The sequence below is a fragment of the Molossus molossus genome, unplaced genomic scaffold, assembly GCF_014108415.1.
Source record: "Molossus molossus isolate mMolMol1 unplaced genomic scaffold, mMolMol1.p scaffold_m16_p_13, whole genome shotgun sequence".
Lineage (NCBI taxonomy): Eukaryota > Metazoa > Chordata > Mammalia > Chiroptera > Molossidae > Molossus > Molossus molossus.
Window position 1 is genome coordinate 12319765 of NW_023425348.1, and position 10842 is coordinate 12330606.

The 10842-nt window shown below is 45.9% G+C and overlaps 1 pseudogene; it reads left to right on the forward strand.

The window, feature by feature from the left end:
• The first annotated feature begins 10393 nt into the window (after positions 1–10393).
• LOC118629114 lies at positions 10394–10494 on the forward strand (annotated as a pseudogene).
• The last annotated feature ends 348 nt before the right edge of the window (positions 10495–10842 follow it).

The window sequence follows — 10842 nt, forward strand, 5'->3', positions numbered from 1 at the left end:
TGTTCAGAATAACTTGCTGAGGACCACGTCCCGTCACCTGGAATGTGCAGAAATCTCAGGGCAGGCGTTGCTCCCTTGCAGGGCAGGTGCCAAACCGACAAGATTAAAAGGAACTCAGCAAGGGCACACGCGTACATTATTAGCCATGCTCGTCACGTCACGGAGGAGGGCAGTGCAGTCAGGGCAAACGTCCTGCTCCAGGAGGTTTTTAAAAATGAATGGTCACCCAGCCGCTCCATTCTTAGATTCATATCTAACGAATGTATACATGTATTCACCGAGAGACTCTCTGTAACAGCTCATTCATAACGGCAGAAAGCTGGATACTCACCGAATGCCCACCAACAGTTGGATGGACAGGTAAGTCGTGGGAGAGGCACACGGTGGAATTCTGTACAGCAATGAAGACGAACTGTCTGCTGTTACACTCGACAACTTAAATGAATCCCACAAATGTGATATTGAACGAGAGAAACCAGGAGGTAAAGGGCACATACTTTATGTCTCACTTATATGAAGTTTAAAAACAGGCAAGACTGCCCTGGCCGGTTTGGCTCAGCGGTTAGAGCATCGGCCTGCGGTCCAGAGAGACCAGGGTTCGGTTGCCACTCAGGGCACGTACCTCGGTTGCAGTTTGTCCCCGGCCCTGGATGGGTCGTGCTGGTGGCAACCATTTGGTGTGTCCCGTTCACATCGATGTTTCTCTCTCTCTTTCCCTCCCACTCTATCTGAACAAAAAATGGAAAAATGTCCTCGGGTGAGGATAAAAAATAAATAAAAATAAAAACAGGCAAGACTAAGCTGTAGGATAGAAATCGGGACAGTGTTTACCTCTGTGGGGAGACACTGCTTAGAAAGGGCACCTGGGGTGCTGGCATGCTCCGCAGTGCTGGCTGCCCTTTGTGAAAATGCAGTGTGCTGTAGTGGGCAGGCTTTACTTTATGTATGTTATACTTAAGTAAAAATTTTATTTTATTTAAAAAAATTTTTAATTGGCCCTGGCCGGTTTGGCTCAGCAGTTAGAACGTCCGCCTGCGGTCTGGAGAGACCCGGGTTCAGTTCCCGCTAAGGGCACGTACCTCGGTTGCAGTTTGTTCCCGGCCCTGGTTGGTCGTGCGGGTGGCAGCCACTCGATGTGTCCCTTTCACATCGATGTTTCTCTCTCTCTCTCTTCCTCTCTCTCCCTCCCACTCTGTCTGTACAAAAAATGGAAAAATGTCCTCGGATGAGGATTAAAAAAAAAATTTTTTTTTAATTGCTCTTATAGAGAGAGGAAGGGAGAGGGAGAGAGAGAAACATCGATGAGAGAGAACATCGATGGCTGCCTCCTGCAGGGCCCCCACTGGGGATTTGGCTCATAACCCGGGCATGTGCCTTGATTGGGAATCGAACCGGCGACCTCTTGATGCAGGGTCGACGCTCAACCACTGAGCCACACCAGCTGGGCTCAATAAGAATTTTAAAAAAGATTTTGCATGTGTGTGATTTTGCTGTGAACTTAGCTCAGGGGAAAGCTCCACTTTTAGCAGGAAAGAAGCTGCACCAGGGCAAGTTTTTCTGCTTCTACAACAATGTGTTTAGAATTGCCCAAGAAATATGTGGGCCCTGGCTGGGCAGCGCAGCTGGTTAGAGCATCGTCCAGATACTCTAAGGTTGTGGGTTTGATTCCTGGTCAGGGCACATTCAAGAACCAACCAGTGAATATATAAATAAGTGGAACAACAAATCTCCCTCTCCCTCTCTCTCTCTTCCCCTCCCTTCTTCCCTCCCTCTCTCTGTAAAATCAATTTTAAAAAAGCATTAGGCCTTGAAATATGTAGTTATTGAAGAAAACTATAAGAACGTAGGGGGAAAAAAGAATAAAGTAAAAAACCACCCATAATTCCATTTTCTAGATTAAATCCCTTTTAGCATTATGATGTATATCAACCCACACACACACTGTAAACTTTGATGGAGATTATTGAGAAAATTTTCCTGTATATTTTTCCTCTAAAGAATTTTCAGTGCTGCCTGGCCAGTGTGGCTCAGTGGTTGAGCGTCGACCCTGCACCAAGAGGTCGCCAGTTCGATTCCCGGTCAGGGCACATGCCCAGGTTGTGGGCTGATCCCCAGTGGGGGGTGTGCAGGAGGAGGCCAATCGATGTTCTCTCTCATTGATGTTTCTATCTCTTCCTTACTCTCTCTCTAAAAAAATCAATAAAGAGAAAAATATTTTTTAAAGAATTTTCAGTGGCTATATTTATGGAATTGTAGTATAGAAAAGTGCAATAATTTACTTACCAAATTATTATTTGATAGGTTATATTTTGCTATCATAAAACTGCAATAGACATCTTTATTGATAAATATTTATGCAAATCAATCCCTTATAGTCTGCTTAGGGTAAATTCCAGGAAGTGAAAATGCAGGCTTACATTAGCTGACTAGCATCTGATACACATTCCGAGACTGCCCTCCAGAAAGGGTTACAATACGCACTCCCCACCGGCAGTGAACAACAGCCTCTGTATCCTCAACAATACTAGGGTGTTTTAGAACATTTTGAAAGTCTTCATATTATGAATTTGCAGAGGATATGGGGTGGGGGGTGAGGAGACAAAGGATTGGGAACATTTCCCAGCTTGCATTGAGATGGGGATTATTATGTGTCCAGAAGAGAAAGCAAGTACAAGGGCTCTCGAATTCTGTGCCTTCATGATCACATAGAAAATCATCCAGAGCCCAGCCAGTGTGGCCCAGCGGTTGAGCGTCAACCCATGCACCAAGAGGTCGCCGGTTCGATTCCCAGTCAGGGCACGTGCCCAGGTGTGAGCCAAATCCCCAGTGGGTGGCATGCAGGAGGCGGCTAATCAATGTTCTCATGGATGTTTCTATCTCTTTCTCCCTTCCTCTCTCTCTAAAATCAATAAAGAAAAAGAAAGAAAGAAAGAAAGAAAGAAAGAAAGAAAGAAAGAAAGAAAGAAAGAAAGAGAGAGAAAGAAAGGAAGGAAGAAAGAAAAAATCATCCAGACTTACGATCAAATTTAGGGACTTGAATGTTCTAAAAATAGCACCCAGGCCCTGGCCGGTTTGGCTCAGCGGTTGGAGCGTCCACCTGCGGTCTGGAGAGACCCGGGTTCGGTTCCCGCTAAGGGCATGTACCTCAGTTGCAGTTTGTCCCCGGCCCTGGTTGGTCGTGCGGGTGGCAGCCACTTGATGTGTCCCTTTCACATCGATGTTTCCCTCTCTCTCTCTTCCTCTCTCTCCCTCCCACTCTACCTGAACAAAAAATGGAAAAATGTCCTCGGGTGAGGATAAAAAAAAAATAAAATAAAATAAAATATAAAATAAAAATAGCACCCAGAATACAGGGCTTTGGAGTTTGATGAACCCGGATTTGCCCATGAACCCCACCACTTCCTCCCTGTGTGACTCCAGGCAAGTTGTCTGGCTTTCCTGAGCCTTAGTTTCCACATCATCAATACACGCGCCCTGGCTTCACAGGGTTGGTGTGAAAATGCAAGCTGTCCACGCTTAGCACAGTGACTGGGACAGCACATCAGTTAACATTGCTTATTAGTCTCGAGAAATAGGACTAAACGGGAAATTTTTTTCTCGTTTGTAGGCTGGGTTTTCACAATCTATTTATTTTTTTAATCCTCACCCGAGGACACTTTTCCATATTTTGTTCAGATAGAGTGGGAAGGAGGGAGAGAGAAATATTGACGTGAAAGGGACACATCGAGTGGTTGGCACCCGCACAACCCCAACCAGGGCCGGAGACAAACTGCAACCGAGGTACATGCCCTTAGTGGGAACCGAACCTGGGTCTCTCCAGACCGCAGGCCGACTCTCTAACCGCTGAGCCAAACCAGCCAGGGTGGGTTTTCACAATCTAAAACCAGTTGCTTCTTTCTCCTTTTTTGCTGTAGCTTTGGGTCCCTGGGCTCTCTTATACTATGAGACCTCTGAGTTTATTTTAGGTTGACCTACTTGTTCCTAGACTGGGAAGTGCTGATAGCCTTTTTAGGGCCTAAGAGGAAAAAGAAAAGAAAAGCAGACTTTTGGTAGTCTAGAAAATGGTTTGTACCCAGAGAGACAAAGGAGAAAAACAAACAGTTAGCAAATAAAAGTTTGCAGCTGGAACAAGAAGAGTCCCTGTTTTGCTCCAGGGAACAGGACTGTTGTACATCCCAGGGAGCAGTTTGCTGAGGGGAGAGAGAAGGGCTTGCTAGGCAGTTCTTGATTCTGAGCTGTGATCTTTAATTTCTTGGTAAATATTTGAATGGCTTCTGTATCTTGAGTCTCTTCAAAATTTGAGTTCTCAGCATGCAGAACTGGAAGTAAATTTGTACACGCAATCATTTTCTTTTTAAAAAAATATTTTTAAAATTTATTTTAGAGAGAGAAGAAGGGAGAGGGAGAGAGATAGAAACATCGATGAGAGAGAACATGGATTAGTCGCCTCCTGCATGCCCCCCACTGGGGATCAGGCCCACAGCCTGGGCCTGGGCCCTGACTGGGAATCAAACTGGCAACCTCTTGGTGCAAGGGTCTACGCTCAACCACTGAGCCACACTGGCTGGGCCACATAATCATTTTCTGTACAGTTTGACTGCTTATCTTCCTCGGAAGTTCCTGGATTCAGACAAGTATAAGTAAAAGACAAACCCCGGTGTATGTTCTGACAAGTGTAGTTTAGGTTCACATCCCAGCAAACCGTCTAATTAAAGGTTAGGGAGCAGAAAAACTTGTTTTATTTACAAAGAACTTCTATGTGTTCTCCCAGAGTTACTTGAACCTCTCCGAGACTCCATTTCTCATCAAAGATAATGATACTTCTGCAGATGGTTGCTATGAAGAGTCCATGAAAAGTGAAAGTATTGCCCGGCTGGTGTGGCTCAGTGGTTGAGCATCGACCCTGCACCAAGAGGTCGCCAGTTCGATTCCCAGTCAGGGCACATGCCCAGGTTGTGGGCCTGATCCCCAGTGGGGGGAGTATGCAGGAGGCGGCCAATCGATGTTCTCTCTCATCGATGTTTCTATCTCTCTTTCCTCTCTTCCTAAAATCAATAAAGGAAAAAATATTTTAAAAAAAAAAGTGGAAGTACTTTGTCAGATATAATCCACTACAGGAGATTAAGGGCTGGGGACTGTCAGTCCATTTCATGTCTGCCCCCTCTGGTGGCGGTCGAGCTCCCCAAAGGGCGAGAACCATGTCTCGTTCATATATATATTCTCAGCATTTCGAACAATTCCAGGAATAGCGTGTACTCCATACGTATGTATCAAAGGAGGAGAGGAAGGGAGACAGGACGTCTGAAGAGATGTGGGTTGCTCTGGCAGGCCAGCCTCTCTCTCCCTTTGTACCCCATCAATGGAAGGCCTTACCCCATCCGCACAGCCGAGGAAGACCTGCGCCTCTGCCTTTGGACAGTAGAGGGAGCGCGCGAGTCAACCACCGCGAGGCCACTCTGCTCTTCCCCTCTCCTCTTTGCCCGCTGCTGCTTTGAACACGTTCATGGTCTTAACAGCTGACATGCTACCTTAAGGGTCTAGTAAGTAGCACAGAACATGCTCAGCAGGGGAACGTGGGTCCAGTCTACTCCCCGTGGGTGCTTCTGCCCGTGGGTTGAGATCCTGAAGCAGCTCCACTACCTGAGTGGCAGGAAGGGAATCTGAGCTGGAGTGGAAGCCAGGAATCTGGTGCCTGGTGGCCTGACAGTTTCTTCCCGGCACTGAGCTCTCGGGACAAGTGGGCACCACCTCTCCTGCCCACCAGACTGAGGGGAAGGGATAGGAGGAAAATCATCCCCATTCACGCCAGGCTGTTAGGGCTCATTCGTGGTAACCGAGACCGGCCGCTCTCTGGGAACTCAGGCTGGAGAGAACAAAGACTAAAATATTCTGAAATGAAAAAGCAGCGTGGCCCTGGCCGGTTTGGCTCAGCAGCTGGAACATTGGCCCGCGGACCAGAGAGTCCCGGGTTCGGTTCCGCTAAGGGTACGGACCTCAGTTGCACTTTGTCCCTGGCCCTGTGGGTCGTGTGGGTGGCAGCCACTCAATGTGTCCCTTTCACGTCGATGTTTCTCTCTCTCTCTCTCTCTCCTGCTGTATCTGAAGATAAATGCAAAAAATGTCCTCAGGTGAGGATAAAAAAAAGAAAAGTAGGTGGGCAGGGAGCAAAAATAAACTTCACAAATACTACCCACATGGCCGCTTTTGGGGACATACATCTTCTCAAAATTACCGTGTCACATCTGTTCATAGCTCCTGGCGCTACGCAAACAGGACGCCTCCGGTTTGCCACACGGACTGCTGGTTTTGCCAGAGCTGGGGACGTGGGTGGCCACGGAATGTCTCCCATAGGGCTGCTCGTTAAGTCACTCAGCTCGCGGGGCTGCCGTGGCCAGGGGTTTTGCTGCTCTGTCCATGTCCCATATGCTGTCATCGTGGGAAGGGGACGAAAGCCCAGATTCCTGGGAGTTCCTGCCCCATCGGGATTTCCCGGCTTCTTTGAGAAACATATTTTAGCCCTGGCCGGTAGCTCAGCTGGTTAGAGCATCCTCCCGGTTTGCCAAGGTTGCAGTTTCAATCCCCTGTCAGGGCGCATACAAGAATCAACCAGTGAGTGGGTAATAGGTGGAACAACAAACCGATGTTTCTCTTTCTCTCTCTCTCAAAAAATTATAAATTTTAAAAATATATGTCTTAAATGTCTATTATGAGCCACACACTCCAACAGAGGGACACAAAAGGAACATAAGAGCCTGACTGGTGCACAGTCTGCATCTGCTGGCAGACACGAACTTCTCGTTTTATTTCTCCTCCCCTACAGCTGAAAGGCCCGTGTCATACATACTGGTTTCATTTATGCCTTAAAAGAGTCCTGTGAGGTCAGAACATAATTCACTTAGGCACAGCAGATTAGAATTCACATGCCTGGCTGGTGTGGCTCAGTGGTTGAGCATCGACCCCTGCACCAGGAAGTCCCCGGTTCGATTCCTGGTCAGGGCACATGCCCAGGGTGTGGGCCCGATTCCCAGTGGGAGCATGCTGGAGGGGGCCAATCAATGTTTTCTCTTATCGATGTTTCCATCTCTCTCTTCCTCTCCCTTCCTCTCTCTCTAAAATAAATTAAAAAGTAAAAAACAGAAAGAATTCACAAAGCGCATGATATTCCTCATTGTTTTTAATTGAATTTACGGGAGTGACAGTGGTTTGCAAAGCCATATAGGTTTCAAGTGTACAACTCAATAAAACATCATCTGCCCGCCCGGCCGGTGTGGCTCAGTGGTTGAGTGTCGACCAATGCACCAGGAGGTTGCCGGTTTGATTCCCCCATCAGGACACATGCCCAGCGGTAGGCTCGATCCCCAGTAGGGAGTGTGCAAGAGGCAGCCGATCTGGATGTTTCTCTCTCTCTCTAAAAATCAGTAAAAACATATTTATTTCACATATTAAAAAAAAAACCAAACCTGAACACTGATTGTGTATGCACCGCCCCAAGCAGTCTCTTTCTGTCTCCATTTTCCTCCCCTTTGCCCACCTCCACCCAGCCTCCACCCCCTTTCCCTTTGGCTGTCACCACACTGTTGCCTTTGTCTGTTATGTGTTATGTACTATGATTTCTGACTAATCCCTTCACCTTCTTTCATCCAGCCCCCGAAACCCTCTCTATGACAGCTGTCATTCTGTTCCATGCATCCATGCTTCTGTTTCTATGTTGTTGTTGTTGTTAATCCTCACCCAAGGATATTTTATTTTCCAATTTATTTTTCTTAGATAGAGTGGGAAGGAAGGAGGGAGGGAGGGAGGGAGAGAGAGAGAGAGAAACATTGATGTGAGAGAGACACATCAATTAGTTACCTCCCACGCTACCCCTACCAGGGCCATGGATCTAACCAGAAACTGAGTTTTGTGCCCTTGACCGGGAATCGAACCCATGACTATCAGGTTTGCGGGTTGATGCTCTAACAGCTGAGCCAAACCAGCCAAGGCTCTTTCTATTTTTTCTGTCAGTTTATTTTGTTTATTAAACAAATCATCTCTCTGATGATTTGTTTATTAGATTCTACATATAAGTGAGATTATATGGTATTTGTCTTTCTCTGACTGGTTTATTTTACTTAGCGTAATAGTCTTCAGGTCTATCCATGCTGTCGCAAAAGGTTCGATTTCCTTCTTTTTTACAGCTGAGTAGTATTCCATTGTGTAAATGTACCACAGCTTTCTTATCCACTCATCTGCTGATGGGTACTTGGACTGTTTCCAGATCTTGGTTATTGTAAATAATGCTGCAATGAACACAGGAGTGCATATATTCTTTCAAATTAATGTTTCGGGATTCTTAGGATATATTCCCAGAAGTGGGATCACTGGGTCAAATGGCAATTCAATTTTTAATTTTTTGAGGTAACACTATAGTGTTTTCCATAGTGGCTACACCAATCTGCATTCCCACCAGTAGTGTACTAGAGTCCCCTTTTCTCCACACCCTCACCACCTCTTGTTGTTTGTTGATTTATTGATGGCAGCCATTCTGACAGGTGTGAGGTGATATCTCATTGTGGTTTTAATTTGCATCTCTCTGATGATTAGTGATGAGTATTTTTTCATATGTCCATTGGCAATCTGTATGTCCTTTTTGGAGAAGTGTCTATTCAGGTCCTTTGCCCATTTTTTAATTGGATTGTTTGTCTTCCTGGTGTTGAATTTTTCTCTATATATTTTGGAAATTAACCCTTTATCAGATGTATCACTGACAAATACGTTCTCCCATACATACGTTCTCCCATATATGGGATCCCTTTTAATTTTGTTGATAGCTTCTTTTGCTGTGCAAAGCTTTTTAGTTTGATGTAGTTTGTTTAATTTTTCCTTTGTTTCCCTTGCCCTAGGAGATATATTGGCAAAAATACTGCTAAGAGAGATGTCTGACATTTTACTGCCTATGTTTTCTTCTAGGATTTTTCTAGTCTCGCAACTTTACGTTTCTCTTTTATCCATTTTGAGTTTATTCTTGTGTATGGTGTAAGTTGGTGGTCTAGTTTCATTTTTTTGCGTGTACTTGTCCAATTTTCCCAACATCATTTATTGAAGAGACTGTCTTTACTCCGCTGTATGCTCTTGCCTCTTTGGTCAAATATTAATTAAACAGAAAGACATGGGTTTATTTCTGGACTCTCTGTTCTATTCCATTGATCTATCTGCCTGTTCTTTTGCCAGTATCAGGCTGTTTTGAGTACAATGACCTTGTAGTATAGTTATATCGGGTATTGTGATCCCTCCAACTTTGTTCTTCTTTCTCAAGATTGCTGTGGTTATTTGGGGTCTTTTTTGGTTCCATATACATTTTTGGAATATTTATTCTAGATCTGTGAAATATGCCATTGATACTTTGATAAGAATTATGTTGAGTCTATAGATTGCTTTGGGTAGTATGGATATTTTAATGATGTTAAATCTTCCTACCCATGAACACTATATTTGTATCTTCAATTTCTTTCTTCAATGCCTATAATTTTCTGAGTACAGGTCTTTTACCTCCTTGGTTAAACTTGTTTCTAGGTACCTTATTTTTTAAGTTGCAATAGTGAATGACATTGTTTTCTTAATTTCTTTTTCTGATAGTTCATTATTGCTGTATAAAAATGTCACTGATTTTGCCCTGGCCGGTTTGGCTCAGCGGTTAGAGCGTCAGCCTGCGGTCCTGAGAGACCCGGGTTCGGTTCCCGCTAAGGGCACGTACCTCGGTTGCAGTTTGTCCCTGGCCCTGGTCGGTTGTGCGGGTGGCGACCACTCGATGTGTCCCTTCACATCGATGTTTCTCTCTCTCTGTTCCTCTCTCTCCCTCCCACTCTACCTGAACAAAAAATGGAAAAATGTCCTCGGGTGAGGATTAAAAAAAAAAAAAAAAAAAGTCACTGATTTCTTTTCTTTTCTTTTATTCCTCACCTGAGGATGTTTTCACTGATTCTGAGAGAGCGAGATAACCTGCCTTCTGCTCAAGTCCCAACCGGGGATCGAACCCGCAACCTAGGCATGTGCCCACTGGAAAAGAAACCAGCATCTTTTAGGTGTACAGGACCATGCTCCAAGGGAGCCACCCCGACAGGGCACCCGGATCTGTGAATGTTCACTGTGTACAGACATTGTTCATCCTGACCCCTCAATGGCCCCGTCTAATAAGGGAGGACGCTCACGCTCAAAGCAGTGAAGGCCCAGCAAGTGTGGCTCAGTGGAGTAAGCTTCCTCCCCTGGACTGGGAGGTACCGGTTCGGTTCCCGGTCCGTGTCCCGGTCAGGGCACATGCGGGGCTGCGGGCTCCATCCCCAGTAGGGGAGCGTGCAGGAGGCAGCCGATGATGATTCTCTCGTTCCCCATTCCTCTCTCTAAAAAAATAAATTAAATGACTTTAAAAACATGTTTTTGATTGGAACGATACAGAGAAGATTAGCATGGCCCCTGCGCAAGGATGACACGCAAATTCGTGAAGCGTTCCATATATAAAAAAAAAATAAAAATAAAAACATGTTTTTGGTCCCTCCTCTCCGAGGATGTGTTTCCATTGATTTAGGGCAGGAGAGAGAGAGGAACATCGGTGGGAGAGACACCTGGGTTGCCTCCTGCAGGACCCCAAGCAGGGCTGGAGACGGAACCGCAACCCAGGGACGGCAGCGCCCTGGAGTGAGAACTGAACCCGTGCCTGTCCCGACAGGCCGATGCCCTAACAGCCCCGCCAACCGGCCAGGCAGCGCCCACCTTTTCTTTTTCTTTATTGATTTTAGAGAGAGGAAGGGGGTGAGAGAGAGAGATGGGAACATGGAAGGCAGAGACCATGGATGGGCCGCCTCCTGC